Source organism: Aythya fuligula, chromosome 4 (assembly GCF_009819795.1).
Source record: "Aythya fuligula isolate bAytFul2 chromosome 4, bAytFul2.pri, whole genome shotgun sequence".
NCBI lineage: Eukaryota > Metazoa > Chordata > Aves > Anseriformes > Anatidae > Aythya > Aythya fuligula.
Window position 1 is genome coordinate 3267910 of NC_045562.1, and position 18916 is coordinate 3286825.

At 45.6% G+C, this 18916-nt stretch overlaps 1 protein-coding gene across 3 annotated transcripts in view; it reads right to left on the bottom strand.

The window, feature by feature from the left end:
• Positions 1-18916, bottom strand: part of ANK2 (ankyrin 2) — a 338359-nt gene that overhangs the window by 310648 nt on the left and 8795 nt on the right. The window contains exon 1 of one of the 3 annotated variants that reach the window (XM_032186279.1): positions 2107-2234. The exons of 1 other annotated variant lie outside the window; for it this stretch is intronic. The gene's annotated coding sequence lies outside the window, so the exon portion shown is untranslated. Of the gene's footprint in view, positions 1-2106; positions 2235-18916 lie in introns of those variants that run through there. One more of the 3 variants, XM_032186281.1, reaches the window with a different exon arrangement.

Genomic DNA, 18916 nt, shown 5'->3' on the forward strand with positions numbered 1-18916 from the left:
GGAACAGGCTCTGAATACTGGCTGCTAATTCAAGATGGACAAAGAGGCTCTGTCACAGCTGGGCAATAAAACTTGAGCACTGATTTGGGGCAAGTTAAACCTTAGCACCCATAGCCATGCATGCTGACATGCAAGTATATCAACCACAGCACAAAGCACGTTTGTAGGATAGGTTTGTAAAGCACATCTACAGCATCCACCCTACAAGTCAGGTTTTATTTATACCGCATGTGTATGGTCCCACCATCAATCCCACAGCACCATGTAGAACAAGAAGTGTCATCGACCACTTTTTTACCCAAACACAGCCTGGTTTGCCCCAGGTCATGCAGGAAGTGCGTGGCAGCGCTGGGATCGCAGAATCCCCATCTCAATATTCCGGCCACGCTGCCATCTGTCCTCAGCCATACTTAAAACAACTAAATTACCGATGGCAACAAACGGCACAATCTGACTTTCAGATGAGCCGATGGGCACAATGAGTCAATCCATAACTTTTGTCTCCTCCAGACACTTAGATGGATGGGCTGTATGCCCAGCATGTTATAATAACCCTGAAAAGCTTTTGGCTCAGACTGCAAACGCATTAGCATTAACTTAAATCTGCTGCTTTGTTTACTATCTGAGATATCTGCTTATGCTTTTTGGATAAGTGATACCAAGTAAAGGTACCCAAATACTGAGCTTACAGAACAGTTTGCAGCACGAGACTAGAGCTACCCACGGACAGACTGAAGAAAGCTTTACTTGGTATTTATTCTTCTAGGGCACCGTGGTCAAGGAGTCGCCTTTCTCACTTCCAGTCATAGATTTGTCATGATGGACATTCAAAACCTTCACAAGAAGTCACTCACACATCAGAAGCTGGGTCTGCTCCCACCACTTCTGAGGTGGATTAATGCGACTCCAGTCTCGCAGCCATGGCCACGGGTCACGGTGAAGCCTCCCCTGACTCAAGCTGCTGGAGAGCGCGACAAAGATCCCAGATTGTCCTGCTCTTACCACTGCTTAAGCTCATTACAGAGTCTACACAGCCACATAGGTACAGGACTAAATCACTCCAAGAGAGAAAGCTATTCAACAGTAACAATAAGAGGCTTTTCTTGTTTCTTTAGGGTTACAAATGTAGCAGGCCTTGGAGAGGTCTAATTACAGGCAGAACACCCAAGCAGCATTGGAGGCAATAATTTATTGGCCGTAGCACCGTAGCCTAATGCGCAGACAGAAGAGACAAGTCAAGGATTGTATACAAGCCGCAGAATTACCCACAGCTAGCTAGGGTCCACGGACTGCTGCACACTAATGAGGTAATCTGACAAAAACCAAAAGCAAGATTTATAATAAAACCGCACTGCTTTTACTACGAGGGCAGTAAGAGAAGAGTGGATGCAAGTGTTTCTTTTCAGTGCTTAGAAACCAGCCCAGGAGCTGGCACCAAGACGCCCTGCAGGCATCCAGTCCCTAGTGGGCAGCGGGGCCCGGTCCTGAGCCTGTCCCGGTCCGAGCGGTGCCGCTCGCTGATCTGAGCGGGCTCCAGCCACCGCGCCCAGCTGCCAAGCCTTGCGACAAGGCACCTACCTGCGGGTAACGATGCACCAGGCGAGAACAAAATTGCAGGGGTTACAGATTAGCGAGACGGCTCGTTGAAGGCTTTCGTGTTTTATCTGCTTATCCACATCACCCAACCCTCCCGCAGGAGCTGGGATAGGGGTTTCTGTGCCAGGAGGGCTTTATGAAGGCACTGTCAGCACCCAGCTCGGGCTGCCCGGCTTGCGGTACCCCTCGCCCCGCGCCGCCCCAGCCCATTTTCCGCAGACACCGAGGAGCGGAGCCCGGGCACTGCGGCGGCACGGCCCCGCCACGGGCTCCGTGCAGTGCCAGCACGCCCCCGGGGCGCCTTCTCCCCCTTCAACCCGGTGCCACAAAGGGAAAAAAAATATATAAAAAAAATAAGAAAAAGGGCAATGCATCAGCTAGCTATTTATGCATAACCGAGGGGAATCCATGGAGCATGGGTGTTACACCGCGGACGCTTCCCCCTCACACCCCCCGAGCCGTGCCGAGCCGCCACCCCCCGGCCCCCGTCACCCCTCACGGAGCCCTCACATCGGCGGGGCCGGCTCCAGGCGGGGAAGCAAAGCGCAGGCAGCCTGAAATGATCAGCCTGGAATCGGCAGCGGGGACTCACGGGGCTCCGGCGGCTCGGCTGGGCTCGGCTCGGGGCTGGGGCTGCCGCAAGGAGAAGGGGGGGACCCGCTAGGGCCGCCCCGGGCGGAGCAGCCCCAAAATGGCCGCGCCCCCAACGGCCGCGCCCTCTCCTCAGAGGCGGCGGGAGGCTGTGAGGGGAATGGTGGCTGCTGAGGGGAAAGGGGTGCTCCAGGGCAGCGGCACCGGGGCTTGTTCCCCCAAGGGGGGCAGGACACAGCGTTAATTAGCGGCTGGACACAGCGTTAATTAGCACCTGCCCTTCAGAAGAGGTGAGCGCAGCCTGACTGCCCCTCCCTGCGCTCACAGCGCTGAGGGCTGCCTGAGATGGCTGAGGTAAAAATGCCCGTGCTGAGCACCTGGCACCCTGTCCTAGTCCCAAAGGGACGCTGCTGTCCAGGCACAAGGCTCTGGTGGAAACCCGAACCATATACAGCTTGATAGTTTTCGGAAGAAAATATTGGCCCCTGCATCCGAAAGTAGGCTTTGACGTGCCACTGAAACAGCACTAGGGAAAGAGTTAAAGAGAACAGGAAGTCGCAAGAAATGCCAAAATAGCAAGAAATTGCCCTGGGATGCTGTATACATCAGCTCTGGTTTCCGATATCTAGTCTGTGCTATCTGGAAGCGATTCTGAGAAAGCTCTAACAGTGCTAAGTGCTCCTCCCATTAAATCTGTAAGTAGGGTAAAGCCTGGCCGAAACCATCCTTTTTTTGTATAAATATAGATCTCTTCCTGCATGTGCCCCCAGGCTGCACATCCCCACCCGAGACCAAAGGGCTCGGCAGTGCCCTGTGTGAGGCCGGGGGCTCCGCGCCCTGCGGCACAGCACACACACCGAGTGCCATCGGGGAAGCCAGGAACGAAGCAAACGAGGAAATTGCTGCATTGAAAGGCACGGCATGAAACATTCATTTGTTTTGTCCGTCCCCCCCATTCCTCCTTCCTTCGTTTTTCCAGATAAATCTAAATTGTTTCATTCATAGCAAGTGAAATCAATAATGCTTTTAGCGCTGAGTGCATGAGGAGCCCAGCATAATGCTGTGCCCCTCTCACATCCGACTCCTTCCGGAGCTCAACGGGAACAAATCCCAAGTGTAAAAGAAGCTGGAGCAGGCCCAGCACGGCCATATGAGTAAATACAGACACCCTCGCGGGGGCTCCGGGAAGGATGGGGAGCGCAGCAATGTTTTAATGGTTTCTAGTGGACTGCACTGGGAGCCAAAGCAGCCCGAGCCCCTCTGTCTGTCAGGAAGGAAGGGAGCCGCTCCACTGGGCACAGTGGCTCCTCCACGCTCTGCTCAGTGACACTTGAGCAACGTGGATCCCCTCTGCCTGCTCCCATGCCACCAGCAGAACCCATCAGGCCGCCGGGCTCAAGCAGGCACGGTGCTTCTGAGCTGGTAATCTGCAGCTCAGCCCCATTGCAAGTTAATAAAAGATAAAATAGCAGGTTACTACCCAAAAGAGAGTTTTATGAGGGATGTGAGTATCCACAGACTTTAGAATGGCTTTTCCATCATGGCCTTGCTACCTCTCTTACATCTCAACAGCATGGATGAGAAGTGGCCAAAGGAACCTGCCAACAGCAAGGAGCAGATTTCTCCTGCTGGATTCAAGGAAATTCCTTCAAGGATTTCCCCACAGAAGTGAGAGTTTTCTCCTGCCTGGTAACAAACTGGTGAAGTGAAGGATTCCTCTCCACCACTAGCCCCTTCAGAAAGAAGCTACCGAAGGCCAGCGCTGAGAAGAGCCCCTCACGCACCACCTTGCAAACCACCAGATGAAGGACAATTTCCACCTTCCTGGCAGAGCCAGCCACAGAGACCATAAAAAACACTTGCCAAATGCACATTAGCCTGTGCCTACATAACAGCTGTGAATTACTGTAGATCAGAGCCTTGGGTATTTGAAAGGCAAGTTTATTGTTTTGTTGGGTTTTGTTTTGTTTTCTTTTTAAGTTCCATTTTTATGACAGTTATTTCACCAAGGCAACAGCAACAAGAGCTGCTGTTAAAGACAGCAATCGGAAGTTTTAAATGAAAAGCAGATCCTTCTTGTTCCCAGAGGAGTCCCTACCTGTGGAAAGATCAAGGTAAGATCTACCCACACATTTGGATCCTAGCCCATTGAAAAAAATCACATTTCCTACTGCCACACCTGCCCATCACTAACTCCAAGCCAGATCCCACAGAGCAACTCCCATCACATAATGGGAAAAGCAGAGGAAAAGAATGGCTCTTCAGTCCTTGGCTTCTTCTTCCAGCTTCCTGCAGGGAGGAAGATCAAGGAACAAAACGTGGCCAGTTTAACAAGTGGAAGATGCGAGGCACTCATTTTTCTGGCGGAGGGGGTAACTGGTAAGAATTGTTCTATACTCTATTTTTGTTCACTGTTATTTGTCTTCCCTCTCCTCCCCCTCAAAGCCTTACTGGTAAAGGAATTTAACTTCATTTACAGTGAAGGCAAGAGGAAGTTCTCTGGTATTTGTTAATTTCCAGCATTATGTCCTTCTAATTGAATTTCTGTGCATCTCTGCTTAGTGTCTGGCATATAATTGAAGGAGGCGGTTCATATAGTTCAGCCACCAGCACGAGCCAACCTAATGATTTTCCAGAGCTCACGATAGCAACAAGCAGCTTGCAGACAAATCCTTGAGGTCCTGAAGGAGCTGGAAACACAGCAGGTAGCTTCCACCAGCACACCCAGCCATGACCACAGCGTAGTCATAACAAACAGAGCTCCCCGTGGACTGCACCCACTTCAAGATAGCCAGCAGAGCTGAGATGTTGTCTTTTTCCAAGAAAAGCTACAATCCAACTGTGATCACAACAATTCATCCTATGGATTCGGGAAGTCAGAGCTACAGTGCTCCCTCTGGAATAACAGAATTTTCTGTCAAGTACAAAGATGGGAAAAAAGAACATAAAACATTTCTTTGAGTTTGGTACAGCTTTTCCCCAAACTTTCACCTACCTCAGAGGACCGCTTACTGTCTTTTGGGATTCAACTCACTGATGAAGCCCTTGAGTGTGCCCAGAGCTACTTGCTATTGTGGCTATACCTTAGCAAAAGGATTCATTAAATACTTTTTCCATTGCGCCTAATGGATGGTTAGGAGACAGTGTTTTGAGGAAAACAAGCAGATTCTGAAGCCAAGGAGTAAGATGCTGGCAGGAGGTGTTGTGAGCAGGAGGAGGTTTTAATGAGTGTCTTCTATTTCCATTTGAAAGAGTTCTCAGTATTGAGGTACACCCACTCAGCCCACAGACTAATCTGTACTTTTAAACACAAGCTTCTTGTTAAACAACAAAAAACAACTCCTCGGCACATTATATATCCTAACGGAACTGTCCTTGATGTGTGATATGAAGGCAAATTTGTTTCCTGCCAGCCTAATGGACTTCCAAGCTGCAGTTTTTCCACTCCTCTTAATGACTTGTTGCAATGGAGATGAGTGCTCTGTGCGCAGCAATGCCATCTTCTGGCACAGTTCTGGTGAGAAAGGGATCTTGCTGAATACCATTAAAAGAAAGCTCCTGCTCTGTGAAAATAGGAACTCAGGCTCCACAATAAATCTCGGATTTTCCCCTACACGCTGTTGGGCTGTAATTGTTTGAGGAACTGAAACAAAGAATGAGAATGTGTGCGGGGCTCCGTAGGAACAAACTCCCTCAAGTGGCTCTTCAAGGCGCACCCAAGCACGCCGATGAGAACGAACGTCACCGCTGAGTCCCGAATGCTCCAAGGTGAAGCGGTGCGGCTGCAGCCACAGATGGGTTCAAGGACGATTGTGGGGCAGTGCAGGAGCCCGGGAGGATGAACAAGCAGTCAAATGGAACCAGCTTGGCGTACCTCTGGGGAAATGCTTTCCGTATCGGCAAACCTTTCACACAGCTGAGTTTACTTTTGCATTCCAAGCCAGGAGATCTGCATTAAGCACCAGCAAACACTGAACACGCATGCTATTTGTACTAAGGAAATAAATAAGGGCTACAAATTCACACCTTCCGCGTAGTTCTAATTCTGACTTTCTCCTGAACCATCCTATTTGTAATTTGCAGGTACAGTAAGACAAGCTTAAAATCAAAGTTCCCAACAAATCTATACTTATGCTTTTTTTCCAGAATCTACAAGGTTCACGTTCCTGAGTATATGGGAGTGCAGATTTCAAAGGATGAACAAGAAAGCCAGATGTACTCCAGAATAACAGCTGAAGGGAAATAACACTTGTATGTTTAGCTACTGTGCCATTTAATACCAAAAAACAAACCCACCCTGAAAATCAGATGTGCTGCAAAGATCTTGCTCAGTAAGATGTTGTTCTTTAAGAAAGCATTACTTCCACATAGTTATGTTTTCATGTATGTTTTATAAAATAAGTGTTTAAAATCCACTAAGAAATGTTTTGGGTTGGCAATTTGTAAGACTTTTGGACACACCTGAAAGTGTTTCGCTGTCATCTCCAGTTTCCTAGATGTCTTTTATCATCTTCCCTCTCCTTTGTCCCCACTCCCAAATGGTTTTGTTCTCCCCCCTCTCTCTGTTTTCTTTTAATTCAAATAGAAGGGGTCTTCCCAACGTCCCTGTCCCAAAGTTATCTTCTCATGGTTCTCGATAGTGCTCCAAGTTAAATGCACTTTTTTTTTTTTTTTAAGTTGTCTCCTAAGTAGCACAGCTTTCATTAATGTTTTCAAGTAACCTCTTAATGCACATGATTGTGCAGAAAAGCTGGAAAAAATATTTATTTTATAAAGTAAGTTTACCAGTGGCTTTTTATTTTACAAAAGGATTTTGTAAGTTAAATACCACAAAAATGGTTCAGAATGCACTCCAAGTCCTAGATTTCTATCTCATGTCGGTGAGCAGACTAACAGCCAGTCCCACCAGAAGTATCATTTTGGAAGTCAATGAAAACCAGGTGCTTTCTACATTGTGAAGTCTCAGATCCCCACGGCAATACCAAAAATAAAAGAAAAGACAATTTTTGACTGTTTTCATAGGCATGACTCTTCTGGGTTCAAAACAGTCACCCACCTGGCCCTGACACCAGCTTGGCAAGAGGTCTGACTTCGCAAACAGGAGTTGCTGCAGCATGTAGGCACGCTGATTTCCTCTAAATCCCAAGCCTCACAGTTTGGGCTTCCTGTGATGGTGCTCACAAAATTCAAGTTTGTCTTAATATTAGTTGGAAGGAACACATCATTTTGACAATCAGGGCTGTCTGAACACATCAGCATCTTGACCTGGCACGACTCACAAGGCTGCGCCCCAACAGCAAGCACTTCACTAAGCCATTAAAAGGAACCAAGAGGAGGAAATACATGGTTGTGCAGCCACCAGAATTGCTCTAAAAGCTGCCTGAATTATATTCAGGCTACAACATGAGTTCATCTCAAGTCTTAAGACAATACATACACAGAAAAACAAAACAAACAAAACACAAGCAACAGCAAGAAAAAAAAAGTCTGAATTGAATTGTTGTGTCTAACACAGAGCCAATTCCAAGAAGACAGTTTCCCACAGCAAGTGTATCTGGAGACCCCCGTTCCCAAGTAGATTCCCAATAGATTATGTTCAAGAGTTACAGATTAGGCTCCAGCCTCTCCCACCTCTTTTGCTGAAAACCTCTCTAGGTGCTGCTAATTCCCTCTCAGAAACTTGCTATTTACTCTTTCCCAATATTGCATATTTCAGGATGAATGTGCTTTGATAAGATTCTCTGCTCTTATTCTGACCGAGAGGGGAGAGGTATGGCCTACACAGGCATTTTCCTAAAACTGGTTTGATTTACCCAATAAACAGTTTAAGAGCCAGCCTATCAAAGCAGCCAGACAGGCACTTCCAAGAAAACCAGCCGATTACTGGAAGCATCTGCAGTTAAATAAAGTTTGTCCTCTGGACACGTTCACATAAGCAACCACTGACACTACCCTAATGCGTGGGGTAAATGGAACAAATCGGCAGCCACAGCCACTCAGAACACGGAGCTGAATAGCTGACGTTGCAGCTTTTGTTTTTAAGGCTCCCTCAGCCAAGCATCTTGTTTGTTTCTGCCTCTGTGATGGAGAACAGTCCTTCAAATTGCTGCCCCAGACTTTGCACCCAAGCTGTCAATCACTGTCCGTTATTCTTTGTTTGTTTTTTAAGAGTAGCTAGCTAAACATTCAATTTCTCTAATTCTCAAGCAAAATCGTAAATAGCACAGCTATATGTAGCAAATACACAACAGCACTGAAATAAACAATGCCCCGGCAGCGTTACCATATGAAAATGGTGCTACTGAATGCTTGGAAACCACCTATTTAGTTTTCCCTTAGTTTTACTACAAGCGAATTACTGGTTTCAAACCTCTGCTGAACCCTCGGTGATTTAGGCATTAATACATACAATATCAAGACAGAAAACGTGGTTTGTTTGTTTTTTTGTTTTTTTTTTAAACCTTACACTTCCATCTCAGAAGTGGCACGTGGAAGCCAATCACGCTTCCAGTAAAGCTGTGCATGCCAACGGTAATACACCAGGGCAACTTCTAGAGGCGAGAAGGATGCAAACTGGCATGCTTGGGAAACAGCACAGCCAAGACACAGATGTTTGGAAGAGAAAGCTGCATTCCCTCCATCACATACAGCCATCGTTCCCTCGGTGTGAGGCAACAGACGTCTACCTGCCAGGTTTCTGCAGAGTGAGACAAGAAGTCAGGATCTGGGCTCCAATAGCAATGAATTCAAATACTCATAAAATTGCGTGTATATATAAAACACACCACTAATTTCAAAAATCACAAAACAAAACAAAAAAAAAACACAAGGAGAGCACAGAACAGCCCGTGAAACACGAGCACATTTATGCGCAGGACATCCAAATTGGGTGCACCCTTCAAATATTTGGCTAGCTGTGTTATGACTTTTCTTCTAAACTTTGTGCGTCTGGGTAAACACACAGCTACTCCCCATCACTTCACCTCAAAAAAGAAAAAAAAAAAGTAACTTATTTTTAAATTGACAGAGATGCCACTCTGCCCTTTAAGAAAACCACACTTGTTGCATCCTCTGTTGTGGGTGAAGCACACAGACACTGTTTCAGACAATCGACTTGCCTCAACCAAAGCAAAAAATTACCCTAAGGTAACCTGCAAGAGTCAGCCTTTTTTCTGTAACAGTCCATGCCCCTAAAAAAAATCCTCTTTGCTTTGTAGTTATAGTGGTTATAAACCAACCCCCAGTTTTTTCTCCTCAATGTCCCTAATCGTAGCTGCACGCAGCTGAAGACCCTCTGACCCAGAACCTGCAGGTGAGGTGGTTTTCCACACGCATCCCCCACGAAGACATGCAGCAGGTCACATCCCACCCATCTTGCTTCAGCTCAGCTGAAGAGCAACTCTGTGTGTGCACCTGTGATGGATTTATAGCCTTATTCCCCAGCCAAAGGGAAACAAAGATGCACATGCTGACGTTGGAGGCTACTGTCCGCTGCACATTTAGTTATTACTGGGGGAGTAGTAAGCAGTAAGTTAGCCTGCAAGCCTTTTGAGCATTGCAACCATTATTTAAAATCAAATGTTGATGTCACTTGTCACTTCTTAACACATCTACTGCCAGTGCATACTTCTATTTGAGTCAGTTTAATCAAGTTATTTTCTAACATTAATTGTTGTAAAGATAAGATACCAATATGAGGTATCATTCTTCCATTCTACGGTGCTCATGCAGAAACACTGTGTTTATGGCTGCTGATTTATTTTTTTTCCCTCAATACATGCAAAGTTTTAATATGTTTAAAAGTGAGGGTTGAAAATTGCATTTATTTTTTCTTTTGATATACACGTATACTACCTGAGTAAAGAATCTAGAGAATAACACAGAAAACAACAAAGAACAGAGCTTAACTACAGTGAAACACTGGGAGTATTAAATGAGAATAGTGCTGACGTAGTCCTCGCTGCTAGCTCCATTCTGCCCAAGGCTGGTTTTGTGCACAGGCACTTCCCAAAAGCGCTGGGCCAGCTCCACGAGCAGTACTTCCCACACCCACTAGAACGCAGCCTGAAGTGCCTTAAGCTGCTGTGGGTGTCTCAGGACCTCCCGCACACCACCCCTGCTCCCACACTGAAACAGACTCAAAAATTGCTTGAGCGATTTGGTGCCTCTGCAATTTGAAGCCCGCAAACGAAGCCTAACACCGAGTGCATCACGAGATGCAAAATTAACCCGCTGCAAAGATAAATTTGGATTCCAGGCAGAGGGTCGCTTCCTTTCTGCAGCAGGCATTCAGCATCACAGCTGGGGCGGCAGGTGGCTCAGCGCGGGCTGCTGCAAACAGCTTGGGCCCAGGGGAGCTTCCCAGAGCAGCGAGCAGCGACCGCAGCCACTTCAGCACCGTGAGGGGCAGTCGCTCAGGTGCTGCCCACACACAGCAAGAAAGCCAGGCTTATAGGTCACTGCCTGCCATTAATTTTATCCACCCCCACCCTAAAGTTCTTCCTGGACTGTAATTAAAGCAATACCCGGGATCACTTCTTTCACTGAGAGGTTTCCAGTTCTGAATCTGAACCGCTGATGACCTTATGGAAGTGATGGGCTCCTCTGAGCCACAAGTGTACAGAAATCTACAGAAAGGCATAAAATATCTTCCAGTGCACTCATAATTCAGAGAGATGAGTCTCACTCCAGTCAGTGTTTCCTTTGTGCACGAGACCATCTCTGAGCACGTCTTAGATGATCCCCTTCTGCAGGGACATTGGGCATATTTGGGGTGTAATCCTGAAATAAGAAGTCCTGAAGCAGGGCACAGTTACCAGACTTTCAGGATGCTTGGACAAGTGCTCAGAAAAGCCTGGGTGACACAGGCTGCAGGTAGCTCCAGAAGTGCTTCAGGCACGTTTCCAGCTGGCATGGGAGCAGATATCTGAAGCACTTCACATTAACCCATGAGGCCAAAGGGTTTGATTTAAGCAAAGCTGCCATTTGCCTTTCCCTTCTGCACTCAAATAAATCTGTAGAGTTCTTCCATGGGCTTCTTCAGCAGAAAGCAGCAGCTCGGTTGGTGCAAAAGTGCTGACACGATGCCTCTTGCTGCTACACCTCCCTGCAGCCCCAGCACCCCCCATACACCAGCAATAACGCCCCAGCCATCCCAGCTGTGCCTGTCTATCCATCCAGACGTACTCCAAAATATTCTGCTCAGGCTCAGGAGGAGGAAGAGATCTTTCCTCACCCCTTCTTTTCAACCGCTTTAGTCACCAATGTAAAGTTTCCCCATTTTTACAGCCTCACAGCGAGGTAAAGAAGCCTTAGTCTAATGCACACTTTAGTATAAACTGTGTGCATCTAGATACAAGAATTCTTTCACTTCTGGCAGAATATAAGCCTCAGAGCAGACATTTAATTGCACTCAAGGGCTAAATTGCATCCCCAGGTGAGTTTGTACAGGTTTTCCATGTGCATGTGGTGTATGGGACTGACACCAGAAGCCCCGTGGTTTGCAGCTACGTTACGATGCCAGGAGTATTTCTCCCAACGCACACTGATTTCTAGATGCATATTTATGTTCTTCTAAATTTGACGCTTAAATTGCATAAAAATGATTATTTTAATTATATGTTAAATGGGCTTTGAGTGAAAAACATAGTAATTAACGTGATTAAAAATGCGATAGAAACATCGCCTTTTATAGTTATTCCTGGCTGGCACCGGGGCTAAGTACAAAAAAAGCCAATGGCTCTGCTATCGCAAGCTATGTTACCATGGTAAGGGTGCTGCCATACATAATCCTATCTGCCTACAAACAAAGACCAAAAATATATATCTGTGTCATCTCCAGAGGAGAAGATTTAATTTTCCATTCCTCTATCACAGTTTCTGAAAACACATTTATCTTTGTAACTGCAGTTAGGCCAGAATTATTTAATGACAACCAGAGTTGCTATTAAAGAAGAGTTACGAGTTTAAGACAAAGATTCAAGAAACCACACAGTAAAATTTTTATTGTCATTGATTTCACAACACTTTACTACTTTACTTTTTTGCTCTAATCCTTTTAACTTTCTACAATAGGAAAATAAAATTGTCTTTGGAACCAACCTTAAGCCATTATTTTCCAACTTTTTTTCCTTCCAGATAAGCACATCATCATGTGCTGTCACAGCTAGCTCATGGGAGAAGCCTAGAGGGTTCATTGCAGTTTCTTCATGAAGTACAATCTCTTTGGTACACATGCTTCCTATTAGAGCTTTAAAGAATATGTACTACCAAAGCAAAAGAAAAAAAAAATTTTTTTTTTGAAAGAGAAATAATCATTACTCCTTTGAATAAGATTGGTTGAGCTTTTTTTAGCATAGCATGTATGTTAGAGATGAGCCATTGTCTTAAAAAGCCTGTTTCCGTGCAGTTATTATTATAGAATAAGTATTCTCAGGAATTGTTTAGCAAAGTCACTATTCTGCACCAGGGAGCTGCTCCACACACACACACACACTTCCACTTATAAGTTAATTCTTTGTATACACACACAAACCTGAGAAATTCCACTCGACATCCATCTGTATCAAAGGTAAAATGACTACTCTCTAACAGATTCAGCCTACATCAAGATGCATTTTGCAACATCAAGCCACTTACTCTGCATTAACCAAGGAGAGTTAATTCCACGAGTGGATCTGAACTGACACCACATCCCTTATGCAGACCCCAAATCTGCTGCCTTCAAGTGAGTCATTTTGTGACCTCATAAGAAACACAGGCTAATAAGATATTAAGCTGCAGCTGAAACTGAGGTGACCAGCTGTCCTCCATCCCTTGTTAAATAGCCACAGTGCCGGGTAGGTAAATGCTGCATGGTCTGGGGTTTGTTTGCCATGGCAATAGCATTGTAGCAACCTGAGGAGTCAGCCTGGAGCTTCTTTTTACAGTACGTGGCATTTCTCGTGCTCAAAATAGATGGATCATAATTAGTGTCAGAGTCATCAGGCCAGTCTATTATTAATCTCCAAAAACCCTATTATGCTGTTGCTCAGCATTTCTTTTCCTATGACTGAAGTGAATTTTTAAGACTAAAAAAATTTTGGAAAAAAAAATCAAGGATGCAATACACCCAAACTTCCATGGAGAACTTACGGGGAAGAGGCGTCTATGCTGCATTACTGCTGCCTACGGCTGATGCCACAGTAAAGCTCCACGTCTAAAGCCCCAGCAGGCACTAATCCAGTGGAAGCTCAGTGGGACAGTGGGCAGAGTAGGAGCTGGAAACCTCTGCTGCTTCTGACTGCAGCAAAGGATTGATCCTCCACAAAGCTACCATGAGCCTGTGTTAGCAGGGACCCCGGTTTCATCAAGTGCCGCTAACAATGCAAAGCCTTGACAGGGACTTCTCATGCTTTTGAATCCATTGGTGCGTCTGGCTGACACCTGAAAAAAGACTAGAAAGCCACAAAGCCAAGCCCAGGCAGCAAGGGAGCCTTAGCTGGTTGAACCACAGAGTGCTGAATGGGGGAAACGTGGGGAAAAAAGCACCACACAGCACTCTGGGCTGCCTGGTGGGATGTGCCACCGTACCCAGGCAACCCAAAGAACCCAAGGACCCCATCAGAAGCACACGCTAAGAGACAGACACCTCCTTCCCCACCCCAAGGACTCCCCAGCCTGCCAGGTGCAGTACTCCTGCAGAGCCCTCCAGAAGATGCTACGAGCAAGGTCAGAGATCTGGAAAGGTGAAGGCCATTAGCCTACACTAAGCGATAGCAGAGTTCAGGCACAGGTGCCAAGACCAGGAACAAATAAATTAGCTGCCAGGAGCAGTACTGGTCTGGGTGATAAGAGGTTATCACCCATTAGCACACGCTGAGCAAGCCATTTCATGTCACAGAAATAGAGCATCGATTGATCTCCTATGGTGCCCGAACATCGACTTACCAAGTCTTAAGAACGCATCCAAAACTTGTCAGACAAAATACTTCTCTATAGATTTCATCCACGTTTGCTTTACTAAATATAGATTTTCTTCTTAGAGCTGAACAAACTGAGAGGGAACTAGCAGCCACTGGAGAAGACAGCAGCTCTGCAGAGGTACTGCTCAGTGTCTGTACTCGGCTCCTCTTGTTCATCACTTACCTACTTACCCAACTGCCGATGTAAGAACTGTAACACTTCCCCTTTTACACTTTTGGGGTCACAGAAACTTAAGATCCTCTGTTTTTCTTGCCTCTTTTTCTCCATTTGCATCCTTAGAACCTCATAATTACTATAGAAGAACTCCCAGAAATCAAGGCTGTTAGTTTTTGTTTGCTTTAAACCAACCCTCATTTGGACAGCAATGGAAAAACCTTCCATGCTCATGAATAAGTCGCTGGCTACTCCAGGAATTTGTGGACCTTCTCGAAATTTCAAGAGTCTTAATTTCCAAGATGGGTAATTAACTTGTAGTCGATTTGTTACTACTTATTGCAATCAAAAGCACAAAGCAAGAAGTTCAAAGTATAAAACAAGCCTACTGCTCCAGCGAGCAACCCACTGTGACAGATAACACAAAGCAAGAGTTTGCTGAACACAAGTTTTCCCTGTAGTGGTGAGATCAGGCACCTAGCAGCTGAGCGTGTTCCTGCAAAGTGAATCAAGCAACGAGCACTCGCAGCAGGGATCTGGACTCCTGCTCTGAAGGTCTCCCTAGGTTCACATACAGACAAACGCACAAGAAAGCCTCACCTGGCAGCTCGAGCAGACTGCTCCAAAGCTTCCCACATTGGAGTTACACTTTGCTGAGGTAAGGTTCTGACCCAGCAGGGGCAGGTGGAAGAGTTTATTTCCCATTACTTCCAGCACGTTACAGCCCTCAGGAGCAGCCCATTTTGCTCTCTGTGGAGCCTGCAGAGGGTTTTGCTAACACACACTCACTTAGGGGGTAAAAATAGGACTGCAGTGACATCTTTCCATCAATTACTGTCACCTGGAAAATCATGTGTGCTCCCGGCCCCTGGTGAGCGACCAAGTCAGAAAAGCTCAGGCCAGGAAGAGGAGAGCCAGCCCTAGTTTCAGGGTTTCAAGTGTGCACTGATGTCATTCATACCACAGAGTCCTAAAATTGCTGGGACATCCACCTCAAAGTGCCAGCCAGCAGACAGCATGGAGCACATCCCAAGGCAGCAGTGAGGCCAGCAATAACTCAAGGTAGAGCACTTCCAGTATAAGTCTGCCTGCTACAGAAATAATGCTCATAAACAGCCTCGTTAAAGGCCAGGCTCAGGTTCAATAAGCTATTTATATGAAATGCAAGACTAAATTATTAGTGACATGATCTAGAACTAAAAATCCCCGAAGTTTGCAGCGCTACAGGAGTCGGAGATGTGGCACGTGACGCCCCCGTCTGCTGCCCCGGGCAAACCCACGGGCTTTGGCTTCTGTGCACCGACCAGCTGCTGCTCGCGGCAGGAGCTAAAATATCATCTTGAACCGAGGCCAGGAGATCAGCGGCTAGCCAGGGCAACTTCAAGTTCCCAGAAAGCTCTTGCACAGTCACGAGAGGATCCTCCTCATGTCAGAGCCCTGCCCCTCTCTCTGCCAGCTCCAGCGCCCGCCATGCGTCCACACAGGGCACACATGAGAGGGAGCCACGGCCACAGCCACCCACAGCTGCTGGAAGCAAACCGGCATTCCTGAGAGCAGCAGCAGCAGCTGAGGGTCACAGATGACCGAGTGCTGGCAGCCACTCCACGGCAGGAGGAGGAGGGAAAGCTAGATTTTTAGAGAGATAAAATAATAAACAGAAATGTCTCAGAGGACCCGTGGAGCTGCAGCGCATGAAATAGCACGCAGAAGATTCGTCAGAGGAGGTTTGGTTGTGAGAGCTCAAGGCCAGCTACTACTAAGAAACATAAAAAAAAATAAAATTTCTTCAGAGTTCATTTTCTTCTCTTGGAGGTGTGTGTGTGAGGGAAGGCAGAGCGCTGAGTGGGAGGCATTTTTAATGCAAGAAGTCTGGGTGCACAGGAGTTATGAAAGGGAAACCGCCCTCAGCTGAGGGCAAGGATATAGTTAGGTACATATGCTGGACTTTTAGAAAACAATGAATAAAAAAGAAACCGCAACAATTACTCTTCTCGTGTAAGTTTCCTAAATAAGTCTGGACACCCTCCATCTTTTCACAAGTAGGCTCAAAACAATATTTCACCATTAGAGCTAACATAAGCGACATCATCATTCACAGCACAGCGTTATTAGTTGAATCCACCCTCTCTGAATGCTCTAAACACATTCCCATCCATCGGATGCTTGGTAACAACCCACAAGATAAACGTTTTCCAACCAGACACACAGCTTAAGTCAAGACCTCTCACACCTTTTACTGCCTTTCATATACACCTTGATATTTTGTCACATCAATTTGTGCCACGCATCCCACACAGAGCCATTGTTCTCAAGACAGTCACACACATTCGTGCACCACGTTAACATTTAATTTGCTTTGCAAAGAACAATCACCACAGAGATCAAAAGCTTTGTCGTTTAGTCTATTATGAAATAAATCTACCACTTATATGCAAGTCGTGACCTTTAAGGCCTTTAGAATAAGCAATACTGAACACGATGCCTGATGCAAGGATTTCAGCAGAACTAACTGGGCATCTGGAGACAACAGGATTTTAAAGGCAATGGAGAACAGCATCGTAGTTATGTCGTCAGCAGGTCAGCACAGAAACCCACTGCTCCCAGGGCAGGAGATGTGTGAGCTCTGCAAGAGGACAGTTGCCCTGTGTATCCCTCCTCCCTGGAGGCATCATCTTAACACAGCCAGAGTACCTCAATAAATAAAGCAATTTATAAATAAAGCTTAGATTAAGAAAGGGATGCATCTCGTTAAGATTTCTTACCACTTTTCAGAAACCACAGGCCTTAAAACCAAGAACTCATAACTTCTGGAGGTTTGCCTTGGTTATCAATGGTTATTGACACCATTGAAAGAGAACTCCTGGAAGTGGGAGGTCAGTAGCCTGATCTGCTGTAGCTGCCATTTTATACACATCACTGGAGTTGAATACAAAGAGTTAATAAGGCAAACACTTTTCCAAAATGCTTTGCAGGGGTTTTAGATGAATGAATGAATCCTTGTTGTATAAACAAAGATTCCTTTAATATAGGAAGTCTCAAGTAACTGCCCCATTACATATTGTACTCTTAGTACTCTATAGAAGCAACACAGTTCTGCAGAAAAAAAAAAAGAAAAAAAAAACTTAAAAACTAGACAACCAAAAAAAGAAAAACTATGATGTACAGCACAATCATCTGCTGTCTCTGCTTGTAAGTACTATGCAGTCCCACAGCTCAATGCAGTCTTTTTTTTTTTCCATGTATATCACAGTTGAGATTCCCCACGACTAGAGCTTTAATTCAATTCAATCTAGAAATGCAGAGCACTTGCACATAAGTAGTACCAGCAGCTATTTCACAGACCAAGAGAAAATAGATGCAAACATTGTTCTAGAATACTATTAGTCAACTTACCAGAAGCACCTTTATAAACAGTATTCCCCAAAGCTCCGAGGGTTTTAATTTTGAGTTCTGAGGCAGGGGAAGAGTAGAGTGTGACTCTGACATGGTTGCCATAATCTCATTAGCAAAGCCAACATACTGCTGCTGTTGCCTGTCTACTGCGGATTTAGTAACCACTAGCTGAGATTGCATGTGCAGTGAATTATCAGAAGAATGTCAGGACATTAAGCACTGCACATTAATCATACTATTTTAAAATTATGATCAGAAAACGGAGTATTTTTTTGTTAAAGTGAAAGAGAAATTTCACATCATAACTCATTTTTGGTTCTGAAAAATCTGCAGCATTGCACATTTAACCCATTTTCTATAAGGTGTTACTCCTAACACGTTCAGTGAATGATGTCCAGCTTTCAGTACAAAAGCTCTGACAGAAACCTTAGCAGACCACTTCAGCCAGATGCCCACTTACATCGTTAAAAAAAAGAAAAAAGCCTTCATGTCAACAATGGATTCCCAATAAACACAGCTTGTTTCCCCTCAACAAGATCATAATACTACAGAGTAATGAATAGCAGTTTCTAACTCCTCCCCACTACCTCAGCCTTCACTTTTTTTTTTTTTTAATGCAACTGAAGAGTGCATATTGTGGTTATATCTTGAAGCCTACACCCTGCTAGGCAAGGGAGTTGATTCTAAATTTCCAGTTTACTCACCACCCCAGCAAGGACAATAACGCATTTATACAAGAGAAAGGAGAAGGAAGAGGGAGGAACAAACACACACAAAAAAAGGACATATGAGAGCAGAACATATTGTGTTTTGTGTTTAGCGAAGTCTCTTCCCCACTCAGGCAGTCAGTCCTTTATTGATGGTTAACTAGGAAGCTACTAAAAGCCATTTGCCAATTACTGTTTTTAAACACGGAAAAGATCTCTCTCAATAGAAGCATGTACCAACAGATGGACAGGAGGCCCAACACTAGAGTACTCTAATCACCAGCAAAGCATATATCTCCATTCAAGGAGCACAATCTCAGCGACTATAGGTTGAGATAGACACCTTAGAGCAAACTCAGATACCAAGATTATTTCCCCATTGCTATATTATCAGCCTTTTCATTCATCACACCATAGAGCGATATCACGTACAGAGCTATATCACACGGTGGCACGATAGCAGAACGGTGACTCAAGTCAAGTGGAGCTGTTGTGGTTTCTGGCAGGAACGC